Genomic DNA, 18,105 nt, shown 5'->3' with positions numbered 1-18,105 from the left:
GATGTCCCATAAAATCACTCGTCGGCCACATGCTCAGAACTGGCTTTTGCGTATGTGAGCGGTTTTGATTTGGTGTTTATGCCTTTGTAACGGGTACCGTGGCAACGGCACCGTGGTGAACAGATTGACTCCTGTAACACAGGAGAGAAACGAGGAGACAGTGTGTCAGGTTCAAGCTCTCTGCAGTAATTTATTCAAAAGTTTTCTTCAGCAAACCCATCTCTATTATTAAGAGTAATTTTGTTTCACATATTACATATTCAGTGTTCTTTTTAACATTACAGTGAATTTCAGTGTCCATGTCAATACAAAATCCATAATAAAATACACCTCTGAGTACCAAATACATGTTCACTTACTCTTTGTGCTTGTATTCTACACTATTTATCAAACTGAAATGTAAAGACAATGGTAATATTCACCAGCTGTGTTTAGGATGCTTAGTAACTTCTATTTCCAGTATTTTATCGGTATCACGTTAATACAGTACTGCAAATCATGCTTAAAACTACTAAAGTGCTCCAGATGTAGCTGCAAACTTCATTTTAAACTGTAACCATTTTTGTCTAAACTCATTGAGAAAAACACATTTTCAACTGATGGTGGGAAATTAACATACAGTGAGCGAACCAATACTCGTTGACATTGCAAGCTCATAAAATACCTCCGTGAGCATTTATGTATATGGAAAAGTGTGTGTGTTGAGCTGACTTGCTCCCTAACGTAATGTGTGCGTTGCCAGTAGGCCGTTAATCTGCCGGACTGTGCCCTCTCGTTTCAAACTCGTTACAAACAAAATCAGAAACAGAGCCTAATGAAAATTACTTCACTGAAGCAGTTAACCCTTATATCAAACACATTTTAGCATGGCTAAATTCTAGTTCTGAGATGTTTTTGTACATTTACCAACCTGTAACACAGGAGAGAAACGAGGAGACAGTGTGTCAGGTTCAAGCTCTCTGCAGTAATGAAAAACCCACAACTCACACAGCTAAACCCGTCACTCGACTTCGCCCCTGCTGGCCCGGAGCAAACATTACACAATTCACTTTTTGAAGATGGAAAATCACATTAAAAATAAAAATCCTTGGAATACTTTTTTTTCAAAACGAAATACAACAACTTGTGTTCAAATAAAGACAATAATTCTGAATATTTTACATAACACAAAGATGACACTTTTGTGGTCGTCACACCTTGGCTTGCAGCAGTCGGTCCTGTGGCGCTGTCCGTTCCCACCATGACTCACCTGACCTGAATGTAAAACAGCCACCAGAAGATGATGACATCAGGAAAACCCTGGCGTGAGCTGAGGCTTGACTAAACTAGACCGCAGATGACAGAAGTTTCTTTACAGAACGCTCCTCTGGCTGTGGTGTAAGAAATATGTTAGGGTTAGGGTTTCTTTTTGTGTATCAGGGGAATCCAGACGTCCTGTGCAGTGCATTGGTCAGGTAATGTAGGTTAATTAGCATATGCCCTCCCTCTCACGTCACACTAATTTGATGGAGCTCTTTGCCCTTATAAGAAAACAGCAGCTGTGGGCGCTCAGATTAATCATCCAAACACGTGTCATGAAAACAAAACAGCGAGGAAATTATGTTCTCATAGTAGTTGTTATTTGTGTGTGTGTGTGTGTGAGAGAGAGAGAGAGAGAGAGAGAGAGAGAGAGTGTGTGTGTGTGTGTGTGTGTGTGTGTGCGTGCGTGTGTGTGTGTGCATGCGTGCGTGTGTGTGTGTGAGAGAGTGTGTGTGTGTGTGTGTGTGCGCGTGAGAGAGAGAGAGAGTGTGTGTGCGCGTGCATGTGTGTGCGTGTGTCAAGTCACTATTTATATAGTGCTTTTAACAATGTAAATTGTGTCAAAGCAACTGCACAATATCAAAAAAGGAAAATAGTTTGTCAATAATGTAAAATGAAAAGATAAAAAAAAGATTTTCAGTTAAAGGCATTTCATTATTGAATTCAGTGATGCCATCATCCAGCTCAGTTCAGTTTAAATAGTGTCTTTGCAATCAAGTCGATGATATCGCTGGAAATGAAGTGTCCCCAAATAAGCAAGCCAGAGGCGACAGCGGCAAGGAACCAAAACTCCATCGGTGACAGAATGGAGAAAAAAACCTTGGGAGAAACCAGGCTCAGTCGGGGGGCCAGTTCTCCTCTGGCCAAACCAACCAGCAGTTCAATTCCAGCTGCAGCAAAGTCAGATTGTAACGGCTCAACTGGTTCCAGTGGTCTTTCCCGATGGTTGTCTAAAGCCCGGCTCATACTGTGTGATTTTGGCCACGATTTGTTCGTCTGAGACAAATTTTGAAAATCCTAAAATCCTAAAAGATTCCTATAATCCTAGGCTAAAATCGGTTGTCTAGATCGCTGGTTTGACATGTTCACCGACAGCCGATTAATGGCCGTTGCGATCATTTTTTTCCTCCGATTAAATTCTGGCAGTGTCAGAAGATTTCAGACACTTTCCTCAAGTTTCCTGCAGTGTGACATCTCCTACGACGACCGTCAAACCAAGAACCAATAGGAGCACTGAACTTGATGACGCAATTAGCGCGACAACTTCAAACCATTAATTATTTGTAAAAACAATACATGTACAAGGTAAAGTTTCATCAAGGCATGTAATTAATAAAACTAACGCTACACGTTGCTGTTGTTTGCTAGCTACCATTATAGCGAGAGAACGCGGGTCACGTGTTGATGACGTAAAACTCCGGACAAGTCTTCTTGAGTACATCCGTTTTTATCGCGTCTTGACTGTCGTACAGTCTGACATTAAGACAACTGAGATCCTACAGTCTGACATGGGGAACACGTTCGTACAGTGTGACAAGCAACAATCGCAAAAGACTATTAAAAATCGCACAGTGTGAGCCCGGCTTTAGTGGCGGGGTCCTCACTGGGGATCTGTCTCTGGCGCTCATCTTGGTGTCCTGGTCTCCGCTGACGTTCAGGGCTGTAGAGGTCGTCTCTGGGTGCTGATCCACCCGTGTGCGTGTGTGTGTGTGTGCGTGTATGTGTGTGCGTCTGTGTGTGTGTGTGTGTCTGTGTGTGTGTGTGTGTGTGTGTGTGTGTGTGTACTGGTATTCCCTACGTTATGAAGATCAAATGTCATTTAGTTCACAAACATCTTTTTTTGGTCACTATGAGCAAACAAACTAATAAATCACACTGAATGAAATGATTTAAGAATACAGAAATGGTTGTAGTGAGGGGTCGGTTTAGGTGTAGGATTAGAGTAAGGGGATAGAAAATATATATATTTTTTTTACAGCAGACCATTACGCCTATGAAATACAAGTAGATGTTCTTTAAATTATATCATGTCTTTTTAACAGACAAAGAGAGCCAGGGCTGGGGAGTAACGAAATACATGTAACGGCGTTACATATTTAAAATACAAAATATGAGTAACTGTATTTTGTTATAATTACATTTTAAATAGGTGGTAATCAAATTACAGTTACATCCGAAAAGTATTTTAGATTAGCAAAATGATTACTTTGAATTTTAATGTAATTTCTTAATTTAATATTTAAGTAAACAGTTTGAGGATTTTAACCAATAAGGCAACTGATTCTCAGTTTAAAAAATAAATAAAAAAACTGCCTGCAGCCGCCTGTTCGTTTAGCAACTCGTAGTGAGCGTAGGGAGAGTATGCTCATCATCACGACACAACAGAAAGCCATTAGTGTAATGCATTTCTCTCGTGGAAATACAAAGACTAGTTTATAAATATGAAAAAGGACGTAACATCAGTGCAGTTTAATGCCTACCTGCAACAAAACTTCTATCGGCATCAAAGGATACAATGTCTAATCTGAAAAAAGCATCTTGAGGGAAGTTGTTCTTGATCTTTGAAAAATTCCTCATGTGTTTGTCACTTTGGATAAAAGCATCTACTAAATAAATTCATGTAAATGCAGAAAGGAATTCACATTATAGTTGATTTTTTTATTACATTCATGGGGATATCACGTCAACTTCACAAGGATGTTGTATAAAATCCAGCGTACTGTGTTATAAGTGTGCTGTGGCTGTGTTCATGGTGTTTATGATTTTTTGAATTTTTTTTATGAAATCTAGCGTTCAACACAGGCTTCATGCTTGCTTTGAATGAATGCATGTTTGCTCAGAAATGAAGCCCATGGAACCAAAGTGGAATCATCTACAGAGAATATTTTAGTCACTGATACAGAAAGGTTGACTGTAAGCAGATCTCTGAGAAGCTGTTTTGTGTTCATCAGTGATGCTGTTGAGAGAAGTTTAAAGCAGTGAGTTTTATAATTGTTAGAATTGGCTAATGTGAATGCTGGGAAAGCCTGAAAGCCCAGCACAGCTCGATCTACTGATGGCCTTATGCGGATACCTCATTTTCTCTGGGCAGTCAATCAATTTAATTGCACATAATCTGTTTGAGACAGATGGCTCAGAGTCCAGCTTTTCGTATCTGGGTTCTCACAGTCTGCCTGGACACCAGAGAGGCCTGACAAAAGCCTTTATCCAGCAGCAGATCTGCCTTGCATTCCTCTGTATACAGTAGGCCCCTGTTCAGGTTTGTTCGTTAGATTCCCTAAAGCCCTCATTGAATTACGCTCGTTTGTGCTGGTGAAACCGTAGAAGCCTCGATCCGCTGAGGGGAAGTCTGGGTAATTGTGACGGCCACACCTGGGCCTGTATTCATGAAAAATCTTAGTGCTAAGAGTTGCTCCTAGTAACAAAATTCTTAGAAAATTCTTAGAAATGTTTCCTCTTAAAATTAAAGAAAAGATCATAGTAAAGAAAAAAGTAATTCAGAAAGCATCTTAACCCTTAAAAGAGGTCTTAAGGTCCAAAATTGTTAGGAGTACGGACGAGGACTTTTAAGGGGCTTAAGAGTTTCTTTAGCAGCGGAGGAAATGGATGAAACATAAAGAGGGAGAAGAAATGTTTGTGACCGATCTTATTAGAGACACACTAACAACTCTGACCCCGCGCTGAAATGTCATAGCGCCAGAAATGGACGTAATCACTACATTAACATATCTGGCAACTGGAAAAATGCAACTATGCAGCAGTGATGATTTGGGTCTGTTACAGCACTTATTAGGCTATATCTCTGTTCATTTCCTATAAAACACGGTAAGTATGACAGCATGGTAAATAAAACATAAAGAATATATATACATATATAATGTGTGTGTGTGTGTGTGTGTGAGAGAAAGAGAGAGAGAGAGCGAGTACGGTAAAACAGGAAAAATTACGTCTGTAATTTCAAAGTGAAGGCTTATAATATACCCTACTCTTAAAAGCACTCTATTATTTCCTTCTTAACAACCAACCAATCACAGTCTTCAAAAAAATGTGTCATACCTAGCAACGGGGTCAGCTCCGCCTCCTCACTAAGATAAAAGTTTTTGTCTTTTCCTCGCTCAGAGTTGCTCTCAGATCGGTCCTGAATCACTTTTAAGCTAAGACTCCTAGTTAGACATTTTTAAGATAATCTCTAAAAGGATTCTTAGATTCTTAGTATCTCAGGCGGGGCTGACCCCGTTGCTATGTATGACACAGTCTTTTGAAGACTGTGATTGGTTGGTTGTCAAGAAGGAAATAAAAGAGCGTTTTTAACAGTAGGGTATATTATAAGCCTTCACTTTGAAATTACAGACGTAATTTTTCCTCTTGCTCTTTCTCTCTTTCTCACACACACAAACACACACGCACACACATTATATATGTATATATATTCTTTATTTTTTATTTACCATGCTGTCATACATACCGTGTTTTATAGGAAATTAACAGAGACATATAAGCCTAATAAGTGCTGTAACAGACCCAAATCATCGCTGCTGCATAGTTGCATTTTTCCAGTTGCCAAATATGTTAATGTAGTAATTAAGTCCATTTCTGGCGCTATGACATTTCAGCGCAGTGTCGGAGATGTTAGCATGTCTTTAATAAGATCAGTCACAAACATGATCCTTGCACGAACTAATGTGTAGTGTCTTATTAACTCACTGTCATGCATTGTGTGCAACACATTTCTTCTCCCTCTTCATTTTCGTCCATTTTCTCCGCTGTTAAAGAAACTCTTAAGCCCCTTAAAAGTCCTCGTCCGTACTCCTAACAGTTTTGGACCTTAAGACCTCTTTTAAGGGTTAAGATGCTTTCTGAATTACTTTTTTCTTTACTATGATCTTTTCTTTAATTTTAAGAGGAAACACCCATATTTCTGAGAATTTTGTTACTAGGAGGAACTCTTAGCACTAAAATTCTTCATGAATACGGGCCCAAGTCTCCACACCTTCTCTCAGCAGGTGGGCTGGTCATGACCAACTACCTTTCTTGTGTAGTTTATGGATTTAATCTAGTTAATTTCATTGTAGAAGCAAACGTCAACCATTGATTGTCTCAGCTGAGTGAAGTTGAGGATGAGGATGAATGATGGGCAGCAATGGTTCTTATAGAAATGCTTACAGAAATGCTGTTAGACAGCTGAATGTTGGCAGTATGTTAAGCTTTAGAAGCTCAGAATACAGGGGGACAGTGTGCCAAAAATCAAGATCTACAATTTTATGACAGCTCTTTTTCGTGTTGGTTTTTAAGACTATTTTGAAAGTCATTGAGCTAAACTAATTCCTCTGTTAAAAATATATCTATGCAAGGTAACAAAAGTTAAGAGAAAAAAAGAATGACAGACCATTTAGGCCCAAAAAGGCACTGGCCGAAGTCTTTTCACTTTATTTCAGAATTTTATTTTTGTTATTAAAAAGAAAAACATATGCAAATTAAAAGCAATAGGAAAAATACTCTTTATATGAAGTTGGATATATAGGAGTAGGCCCAACTTTATCCGCATACATACAGTACACTCACATAAAGCGATATATATCAAATCTCAGCACGCTTGATTGTTTATATTATCTCAAAATGTTCTAATCTGCTAAATACAATTACAGAAGATATGAAGATTAAGATATTATAAACATGAACATCATGATTTGTGTGAAGCTGCTTTTTAAAAATGTGTACTGTGAAGAATGTTATAGAAATATAATTTTTTACATGAGCAGACATGTAGAGCAATGTCAGAATCAGAATCAGAATGAGCTTTATTGGCCAAGTATGTTTACACATACAAGGAATGTGTTGTAGTGACAGAAGCTCCACAGTGCAACAGAGAGACAGCAACAGGACAGGACACAGGTAATAAATAAAAAAACAAGACATATAACCAATGTACAAAGCAGCAAAAAAAACAACACACAATATATAGTATATATATGTTTGTTACTCTCCTGACTTATTTTGCTTGTGTTTCTTGATTTTGCCGATATAAATGGTGACCAAACAAAGATGAAATTGACTAAATCAGAGTTTTTTTTCCTCCATCACTTTCCTCATAAGGACAGTTTACCACACAACATGTCGATGTACTGATTTGGTGGCATGGCTTTTTACTTATTCTGACAACTACCATCAAACGTGTTAAAGCAGTTGGGCTTCTAGCTGTAAATCCCAAGAAATCAGAGCTGCGACGATAAAGTTTTTCCTACCTCCTTGTTTAGCTGGCGTCTTGTCCTTGTTTCTCAGTTGTGTTCACCTGGGTCCCATTTCAATAAGTATGGTGGGAATATAATGATAATTCAGGAATTTTTCCAACCACACTGAAAATCCTGAAGGAAATTCTAATTATTGGGTTACTTCCAGAGGTCGCAGCAAGATGTTAATCAAATGAACGTCATTTATCAGATTTGCCTCATTTAAACCAATTTCTACACCACTGACTTACAGTCCTGTGAAACTCCTCTTTGATGGTTTCGTGCCTAGGAAAAAAAATTCTCAGAAAGAGCATGCGAGCGACACACTCTCTTTATCAGTCTGCATACAGCGGCCTTACTAATGTGCTCTGCATCTCCGATGTTTTATAGAAAACCACCATTTAAATTGGTAATGCATGTGAATATTGAAACAACAAAAAAAAATCCCTACTAATTTATGCAGCCTGTCACGGTGCACACACGAGGACGATACAAGAACATGCAGACGAGGAGTAAACTCAAATGAACAGTCTTTAATGTAGACATCAGGGCAAGGCTGACAGATAGGAACACCAGGGGGTAACAAGTAGACCAGACGACACAAAATTTAACAGATAGGACTATAAATACACAGGCTAATCATAGCTAATGAGACAAACACAGCTGGACAAGAATTAACTAATAATCACGCTAAACAAGTACAGGAAACAAGCCAAATATGGAAACAAGAGGTGGGAACACATGACACACATGACAGAGGTCTGACAACGGTATCCTGTATTAAAGAAGAAGCCATTTTTGTCACTTTGACGGTGTCTGCATGATGAAATTATGCGCAATGAATAAATACCTGCACTGCAAAAAAATTTAATAAATAATATTTTCTTACTTACAATTTTTGCCTTCTTGTTTCCAACCAAAATATTTGAAGATTCTTAAATCAAGATTCAAGATTTCTACATAAAAAAAAATGACATAAGGTATTTAATCTTGTTTCCATGGGAAAAAATTTATAAAAATTAAGCGCATTTTTCTTATTTTGCTAATTATCTGCCAATGGGATAACATTTTTAAAATATATTTGTTTCTGTTGGCATTACTATTACTTTTCTTACACTTTTCTTTACATGTTTTACTTAAAATGCACTTAAAATACACTTGTTTCCCCCAAGATTAATTTTTCATCTATAAAAAAAATGCATCTTAATTAAGAATTAGATATTTGTAGCCTACTTGAAATAAGACGAAAATACTCAGTAAGAAAAGCATTTTTGCAGCGTGAATAAAAGAATGAGGTATTTAAACACTGCTTACACTTTAAAAAGGGGTAGGAGACCGAAATAAACTCTGGTAAAAAAAAAAACTATGGTAAGTGACTCTGAGTATAAGTTACCTCTCTTTCAGAAACGGGCTTGACCTACTCTGCTTTCTCGGGTTTGACAAACCTCCCATTCTGAAATGGAAAACCCGGAGTTTCCCTCATTTCAAGGTTAACATACTCAGAGTTTTCACTTAACCTCCTTTCTGAAATGGGCCCCTGGTCCTCGTGTGCTTTCTTCCCTATTTATTGTGCTCTCTGGCCTCTCGTCTTTGCCGATTTGTTGTGTGTTGTGCTTCATTCAGTCGCTCTAGTCAAGTTTAGTCTTTGCTCTTTCCTTGCATTTTTTTGTTGAAGTCTTGCTCTTTGTTTCTTTTGATTTAGTAATTTTTCAAGACTTCTTCTTTAGTTTTATTTTAGTGTTCTCTTTAAATTTTTCTTGTAATCTTAAACTCGTCTTTTGTTGGGCATTTTTAGTTTTGTTATCATTCTTTTTCTCGCCGTGTTACGAGGTAGTCGTCCAGTTACGTGAATTCATTTATGCTAAAACTGTCCCCTACTGGTAGTTACAGAGTGCCGTGATGCATATTAAATATATTCAAGAACTAATTTGTGCCTACTGTATATTTATTTTAATAATTTATTAATTTGCATGGAAATCCTCTGTGAAGTGCCAAGTTTGAGTTTCTACTGAGGTTATTTTGTGTGGTATTGCACGCGATGTGTAAAAGGTTGCATTTTTCTAGAAGCTGAATGAATCAATGTAAATGTAAGACAGCTTCTCAAAACAGGCCCTTGTTTGTCGCTTTTAAACTTTTTGTTTACACTACTAATGTGGCTGTTTGTAAAAGGCAGTAAATGGGGCGGTGTGTAAAAGTGCAGTAATGTCAGAGCTGCAAGCTGCTGCTGCCATAGCTACCATGCTGAGCTTAAGGCCCTGCTGTATTTTTAAAGGCCTGGCCAGCGTTTGTCAGTTTTACTGCAGATTCACAGCTTTTCCCAGCCTCTTTCATTCTGGGTCCCTTTCTAACACAAAGCACAATGGGAGACATGCCATTGCCGAGGCACCGATCCACCGCAGGAGACGGGAACATCGAGTTCTTCTTTTGCTCTGCACCTTCTCTAGCAGTCCCTTCCTAGCAGTTATTCGTGTTTCCGTCTTGGGCAGATTGTTATTTTCTTTGGAAACGCAGCAGCGCAACAGAGCCTCATTTGTTTGCCATTGTTATTGTGTGATGAAGTTGCACAAAGTGATTTGACTGCGGGTTTGGGGTGTGAAGCTGTGTGAACACGAATGAATACTAGCCACTGACTAAATTTGGCACAATGCATGAAATGGAAACATTTCTGTTAAAATTGTGCATGGTCCCTTTTCAAATAAATAAAAGAAAGAAAGAAAGAAAAAAGCATGATGCCATTCTTCTGGCAATAAATTTAATCCACTGTTTAGAGCATAGAAAATATGCATAGATATATGAAACTAGTAGATCATCTAGAACAGTATAGAGTTAGTATAGAATTGCGTGTTCACAGGCGTGTGTATTAATCAACATTTGAGAAGCTTTCTCCAGGAACACGTCCTAAAATCACAGTCTTTTAAATTATACCAGACAGCATCTGTCGGAGGGAAATCTGAACACTTTCGTTGTCCTGAGACTCCTCAATAAGAGTATTGTAGGATGATCTGAGGGCACTTAACATTTAGCTGTAAGGATTGCTTCGGAAATGTGAAGCTGACAAAGAATCAAGTTTGTGTGTGGCTGTTGTTTTAGTATTAAGATGTCTTCCATAATTTAAAATAAATACAATAAAATGTATTTGAAATACATTTAGTTCATGCAAAGTATACTATACCACTGCTCCGGGTGTATGTTCACTACTGCGTGTACACTTGGATGGGTTAAATGCAGAGCACAAATTCTGAGCATGGGTCAACATACTTGGCCACACACCACTTCCCCTATAGATACATTTACATATTTATGTGCTTAAAAAATACCCTGCAATTGTTCTTTTAGTATACTTAAAGTGTACTAAATTGGAACAACTAATTTTATGCTTAAATTGTGCAGAAGTAGTACTGAAGTCCAACTAAAGATATACTAAAGTATATTTGATTGTGCTAAAGTGGAACTATTGCAAGTATTGCAAGTAGACTACACTTTAAATATTTTGCATTTAAAGACTGATATTATTCAAAGATCATACAATCCTCATTAGATTTGTATTAAACTTTAACTTGACTGAATGTGTTCAAAATACATTGCTGTGAAACTGCTCTATTTTCTGCTGTATTCAGTGTATTTTCTTTCTTTCTCAGTGTATAGTCACTTTCTGTCCAGGGGTGCATTTCCCAAAAGCATCGTTAGCCAACTATGGTCACAAGTTCTGTCGTTACCAGCATAGTTCAACGATTCAGTGTTTTTCCCGAAAACATAGTTCAAACGAACGTTCGCAATCAGCGTCACAAACTTACGTGGTTTAAACTACAGCTCTCGACCTGTGATTAGAAGCATATTTCTTGTTAGTAAGATATATGGATTTAAATAAATTTGCTCTTGGGCACAACAAGCAAGCTAACATGCAGTACTATCTGTATCTTCCATTCTATCTAAATATAAATGCATTTTAATTATGTTTTTTTGCGCGCCCATTTTAAGCGCCGTTTTTGAAGAGTGTGTCTGTCCATAAATGCCTAAGGGAAGCCAGGAGTATGACGTAAGAGGGAAGCCGCAATTATTTAAACATCAAATAAAGCAAAATGACAGGAAACTAAAAATAGTGAATTAGTCAGTACGTGCCATATTCAATACAGTAGCATCTTAGAGTTATTCCTCCACCACATGCATGTGACGTCATTAACAAAGGCCCTATGTTGTTGAACTAATGTGGTTCAAACGACGGAGATGCGACTGTGTTTGGGAAACAGTCATGACTAGCTAGTTAATTTCCAAAACAATGCATGGTACTATAGTGGTTAATCAGCGAGTTATGTCATTTTTTGGGAAACGCACCCCAGATGATTTTCAGGAAACTTACTGATGGACTGTTTTATTAGTTTGTTTCACACAGATTAACCCAAATCCACACAGTATAATAATGATGTATGAAACTCGTATGTTCCTTTAAGCAAAAAATAAAAAACTCTTTTTTAAAAAAATGTTTTTTGTAAAAATTGTGACTTCAGTAAATGTGGGTGTTTTGTGTAGTTGATGTACAATCAACTAGGAACTGAACATGAATGTGCTTTAGTGTCTTGTTATACAGGAAACGACAGACAGAAACAAAGTACATATTTACCTTAATAACAAACTCTTCTGTCTCTTTATCTCTTTATCTCAAACAGTAAATGTGATTTACTTTGCCAGAATGGAGCGCAGTGTTGTGATAAATGTCCGGCCCGCGCGTGTGTTTCTGTGTCTGTTTCCTGTTTTAGCATGTTGATGGTGAGTACTGTATAAACTTCAGCTGTGTACAGAATCATTCATAATGCTGGATCGGTCAGGATTCTGCGACTCGTCTCATGTTCTTCTGTGAAGACGCAGTCGACCGTCGAAGCTGCTGTGTTAAACAATGTTCCTGCCATCAGCTGAATTTTAAAAAGAAATGCTGGACTCCCATCATTGTGATGGTTTGTGGCTGTTCATATTTCTGTTCCTTAAATTATTCATCAAATACCTATGATTATATATTAATGGTGTACAGTTAGTCTGTAAAATCAGTGCAGTAAATTGTCAGCAGGGTGTTTGAGACAGACGGACAGACAGACACACACACACACACACACACACACACAGACAGACTGACACACACACACACACACACAGACAGACAGACACACACACACACAGACAGACACACACACACACACACACACACACAGACACACACACACACACACACACACACACACACAGACAGACAGACACACACAACAAGTTTAAGTTGACGTCGAACTTCAGATATTTCTTCTTTAAGCATCTCACTTAATTTCTCAGAAAACAAGACTTTTTCTTTCATGTCATTTTGTTTCTCAAGTGAATGCATGTTCATTTGCTGCTGTTTACTGACTGTAAGTCACTTAATGCTACTCTCCTCACAGTTACAGCTGCTTCTGCTCTGAACGAACCTTCTGGAGGGTTTTACTCTAATACTGAGACGCAGAGACTGGACTCACATTATATCATCTCAGCCTGCTCACATTGTGCTGAATAAGATTTTATGTCAGGCTTGATGAGTTGAGCTCATCATTTTATTTGACTGGACACAAGACCTGCATCAGATATTACCAATTATGCATGTTACAGGAGAAATACAACTAATTATTTAGAAGAAAGAGGTGACTTTTATTAAAAATAGTAGTTTTTTAAAGCCCACAGGACTATGACTCCAGCATTGTAAGTGTTGGACTAAGTGTTAAATGGTTAAAGCTGAGTGTGTGTTTGAGCTCCTGGGAATGATTCCTCAGATCATGAGTGTTGTTGAGGAGTCAATCAGATGCACCATTTTCACCAGAAAACAGATGAAAAACCCCACAGAACCTCAGACACATGCACAGACCAGAAGATACTGAGACTCCTGAACAGCAGACAGATGGAAAACACCCACAACACTCCATATGTGACCTGTCGTGGCAAATGTTCATATTCTCCACTAAACAACCTTCAAAATGATGTATGATTGGTTGGATGAAAAACGACTGAGCTACACCCGTTTGAAGTCGATAAAGGTCAATTTTCAAAAAAATCGAATTAAAGTTTTCTGAAAGTTCCAAAGCAAAATCACCTAGCAATGTTACATATTTTCCTCCAGTTATTTTCTTAATAACAATAAATATATTAATAATCACATTATATCTATTTTTATTTGATACTATAAGTTATATTTGTTATTATAAATAAGAACAGATGCAAAAAACAGTGTATAAATATAAGAAACAATAATTAATTATGATTTTCATTTTACATCTAAACAAAAGCATTCAAATAAGGAAAACAAATAATCAAAGGTAAAAATCACTTTAGTGTGCTCGTTACAAATACATTGATTATTAAAACTACAAAAGCAGTTCAATCAAGTGCAGTGAGTGAGTCCCTCTTTTCTTTTATTGTTAGATTAACAATAATGCGACATTAATGCACGGATCTAATATAATGTTACATATCATCAACATGGGACTGCACTTCATCCTGCAGCATCTGGACAGACCAGGGACTTATGTGAGGATCCTGTTTGTGGACTTCAGCTCTGCTTTTAACACCATTATCCCGGAAACCCTTCAAAATAAACTAACTCAGCTCTCCGTCCCCACCTCCGTCTGTCAGTGGATCAACAGCTTCCTGACAGACAGACAGCAGTTAGTAAAGCTTGGTAAATTCACATCCAGCACTCGCACCATCAGCACTGGAGCTCCTCAGGGCTGCGTTCTCTCCCCACTGCTCTTCTCCCTCTACACCAACGACTGCACATCTAAAGACCCCTCTGTCAAGCTCCTGAAGTTCGCAGACGACACCACACTGATCGGCCTCATCCAGGACGGTGACGAGTCTGCTTACAGACAGGAGGTTAAGGAGCTGGCTGTCTGGTGCAGTCTCAACAACCTGGAGCTTAACACGCTCAAAACGGTGGAGATGATCGTGGACTTCAGGAGAAACCCCCCTGCACTCCCCCCACTCACCATCATGAACAGCACTGTGACTGCAGTGGAGTCATTCAGATTCCTGGGCACCACCATCTCTCAGGACCTGAAGTGGGATAGTCACATTGACTCCATTGTCAGGAAGGCCCAGCAGAGGTTGTACTTTCTTCGCCAGCTGAGGAAGTTCAACCTGCCACAGGAGCTGCTGAAACAGTTCTACTCCACCATCATTGAATCCATCCTCTGCACCTCAATAACTGTCTGGTTCAGCTCAGCTACCAAATCTGACTCAGAAGACTACGGAGGGTAGTCCGGACTGCTGAGAGAATCATTGGTACAACCCTCCCCACTCTCCAAGAACTGTACTCATCCAGAGTGAGCAAAAGGGCTGGTAAAATCACTCTGGACCCCTCACATCCAGCACACTCCCTCTTTGAACTGTTACCGTCTGGTCGACGCTACAGAGCTCTGAGCACCAGAACAACCAGACACAGGAACGGTTTCTTCCCTCAGGCAATCATCTCATGAACACTCAATAAATAAACATGGAATACACAACTAATGCATTATCCATTCACCACACTCACTTATTTTATTTTTATTTTTCTCATTTCTAATTTGCACATACTTGACCTGTACATACATAGTCGCCTATATTATATATTATATATTGTGTATTTTTTATTTTTTTGCTGCTTTGTACATTGGTTATTGGCTATTTCTTGTTATTTTGTTTCATTACCTGTGTCCTGTCCTGTTACTGTCCTTCTGTTGCACTGTGGAGCTTCTGTCACTACAACAAATTCCTTATATGTGTAAACATACCTGGCCAATAAAGCTCATTCTGATTCTGATTCTGATATCAGGGCCCGTATTTATCAAGCTTCTCAAAGTGCCATTTTAGTCTTAAGTGCTGAGAATTCATGAAATTTACTCCTGCTTTCAAACTTAAGTATAAAGGCAAGTTATCAAATTTCTTAAAGCTAAGAATCACTCTTACTCTCCCAGTTATTTAAGACAGCGATCATCTCCGGGGGTTATGTCAGATCCGTAACGTGCAGCAGACATGTCCAGTCAATGTATTTATCATACAGATTCATTGTTATATGTATAATTGTATATTATGGGAGTGTTTTTTAAAGTGCATAATACTCACACTAGACTGAAGTCAGTGATGATGTAAATCGCTATAGCTGCTTTTTGAATAACTGAGGAAATTATAATTAGTAACTTACAATGTTTCTATTAAATTGTTATCATGTTAAATACAAATTCAGTCATATTAAAAACATTAGGCTGCTTTTACGCTTACGCTGGAGTTGTTACACGTTTGTGCATCGGCGACCTCACAGGCTGACGATAGAACGATATGACAATTGAGCATATCACCCAACACTAGGTCAGATGACAGCAAATCTGTATCTAAGACATGGTGGAAAACATGTTTATCTTTCATTTCCAATGTGTATATGATAATGTATTCTCTTGAAAATTCTTTATTGTCAAATATGTGTTGAATGTAAACTTCTCTTAAGAATTTAACCATTCAGTGTGAATTTATCTGAGAATATTCTTAAATAAGGAAATCTATTCAGTGATTAGTCCATGCCTATGTCATCATCCAAAATCCGTTTGTGGTACAGCAAAGTATCGTGAATCATCTCTTTAAGATTTAGTCCCTTAAGAGAAGCTTGATAACTAACTTTTAAGTGCAGCTTTGAGCCACACATTTTTTTACACTTAAGTCAAATCTTAGCAGTGTTCTTCTGAGTAATTCTCAGAGGCTTGATAAATACGGTCCCAGATGTTTTCCCCAAACATTCACTTAAGACATAACATATTATGTTTGCATGAATACTTAAATAGTGTAATTCTGTCTGTTTATCGGGATCGCGCACCGTCGGTTTCTTATTTATGCGTGCCCATCTGATGACAGTCAGCGCGAGAAGTGAGCGGAGGAAAGGTACTCCTCTCAGAAATCATACTAATAAAGATATTTATTATATGGAGCATTGGGATCGCTAGATGAGGGCTTAATAAACTTATTTTTATAAAAACCTCAAATTTGACTAAAATCAACATTTTTCACTTTTTTTTTTTTTGCGTGTAGCTCAAAATTAGCCCGTGCTCATTCACACTCATTTTGCCAGGACAGGTCACATATATACTTACATATATCATTTGCATAATTAATTAGTATTGTGAATGCTATTATGGAATTGATTTCTTGAATGTTTTTCATATAATTTCTTGTTAAAATGCTCTGTGAATACAGAAACTACTTCCTGATTTCCCACATTTGATTGCGGTAAAATTTAGCGTTTCACCGCTTTGAACTCATCAAACTAAGACTAAACTTGATAAGAGTCCAAAAGTATAACTGAACCAAAGGTGCTTCGAACGGCTCTCTATTATAGAGTCTTGAGCATGTTAGCTGTAGCTTAGCCTCCACACTTCAAGCACAGAGCTGTCATTTGTGACAGGCCTCAACCGTACGTGCAGCCCGTCTGCTTCACTTTCTGCTTAATTAAACAGTCTAATTGAGGATTTGAAGAGAGCGGTCATTAAGCGAGTTTGTGGAATCCTCCTGGTCAGTGAAGCATCAACTGACAGTCGACCAATAAAGAGCTGACCTTTAGTGTGGAGCGGCAGGAATGAGCTGATTTACACCAGCAGAGATTGGCTCCACATCAACACCTGACTCCATGATGAAGGGCTTTTACATTTGTGTTAGTAACTTTAGTTTTAAGTTGTTTTTTCTTCCTTTAATTAATTAAATGTTAGTAAATATTAATTGAATGGTGCCATATACTGTATATAGAAAACGATCACCAAAATCTAAATTGATGTCATGAGGTTTGAGGATTTAACAACACATCTAGGTGTGATATACATATATATATATACTGTATATATATATATATTGTGACGAGTCGGCTGCCTCCCCCCTGTCCATCATCACCACCCCGTCCCATATTCGCCGCCCTTCACCAGGCTCCCGACAGGAGTGGGTGTGTGAGAGAGGAGGGGCGCTGCAACAGCCAGGGCTGGCGGCGTGTGATGAGGCGCACCTGACGTGAATAGAGCCTCATCACCGCCGCCGTTAAATGCCGAACGCGCCTCTCCTCGGGAGACCGGTCTCTTCCCGTGCATGCACGCTGGTGTCCTCGTGGGTCCAGGAAGGGAGCGTCGAGGAGGACTGCCGCACCCGTTAGGCGGCTGACGGGCTAGGATGCCGAGCCGCCGAGTCCCCCAGAAGTGCCGGGATCCCGAAGATGGACGAAGCCGCGCCAGAGACGCCGCCGCCACTCGCTCCCGGCCCCGAGAGGGGAGCGCGTGCGGCCACCGGACTCCGCCCCTTCCCTGGACCCTTCCCTCCTGAACACTGCCCTCCTGCACAGCCCCGCAGCACGACGAGGACACCAGATCCCCGTTTATTTTGGACACTTTTCCCCCTTTGGACACTTTATTTTGATATATTGTTTAATAAAAACCTCTCCGAGGCTTGACGCCACGCCCACTGTGTCTGTCGTTGGCTCCTCCCGCCGCAGTGGTGGAGAATGCGGGCAGGCGGAGCCTAGACAGCGCAGTTGGGCAACATCTGATGACGTCATCCCCTCTCG

General features: G+C 39.0%; 1 protein-coding gene across 1 annotated transcript in view; it reads left to right on the top strand.

Annotated features, from left to right (window-relative positions):
* The window catches only part of LOC306843568 (1-phosphatidylinositol 4,5-bisphosphate phosphodiesterase beta-1-like), a 130,483-nt gene that overhangs the window by 46,570 nt on the left and 65,808 nt on the right, over positions 1-18,105 (top strand). The gene's annotated exons all lie outside the window — the stretch shown is intronic.

Source organism: Barbus barbus (assembly GCF_936440315.1).
Source record: "Barbus barbus genome assembly, chromosome: 24".
Lineage (NCBI taxonomy): Eukaryota > Metazoa > Chordata > Actinopteri > Cypriniformes > Cyprinidae > Barbus > Barbus barbus.
Note: the sequence above shows the minus strand (reverse complement) of the source record. Positions and strands in the feature narration are given on the sequence as shown.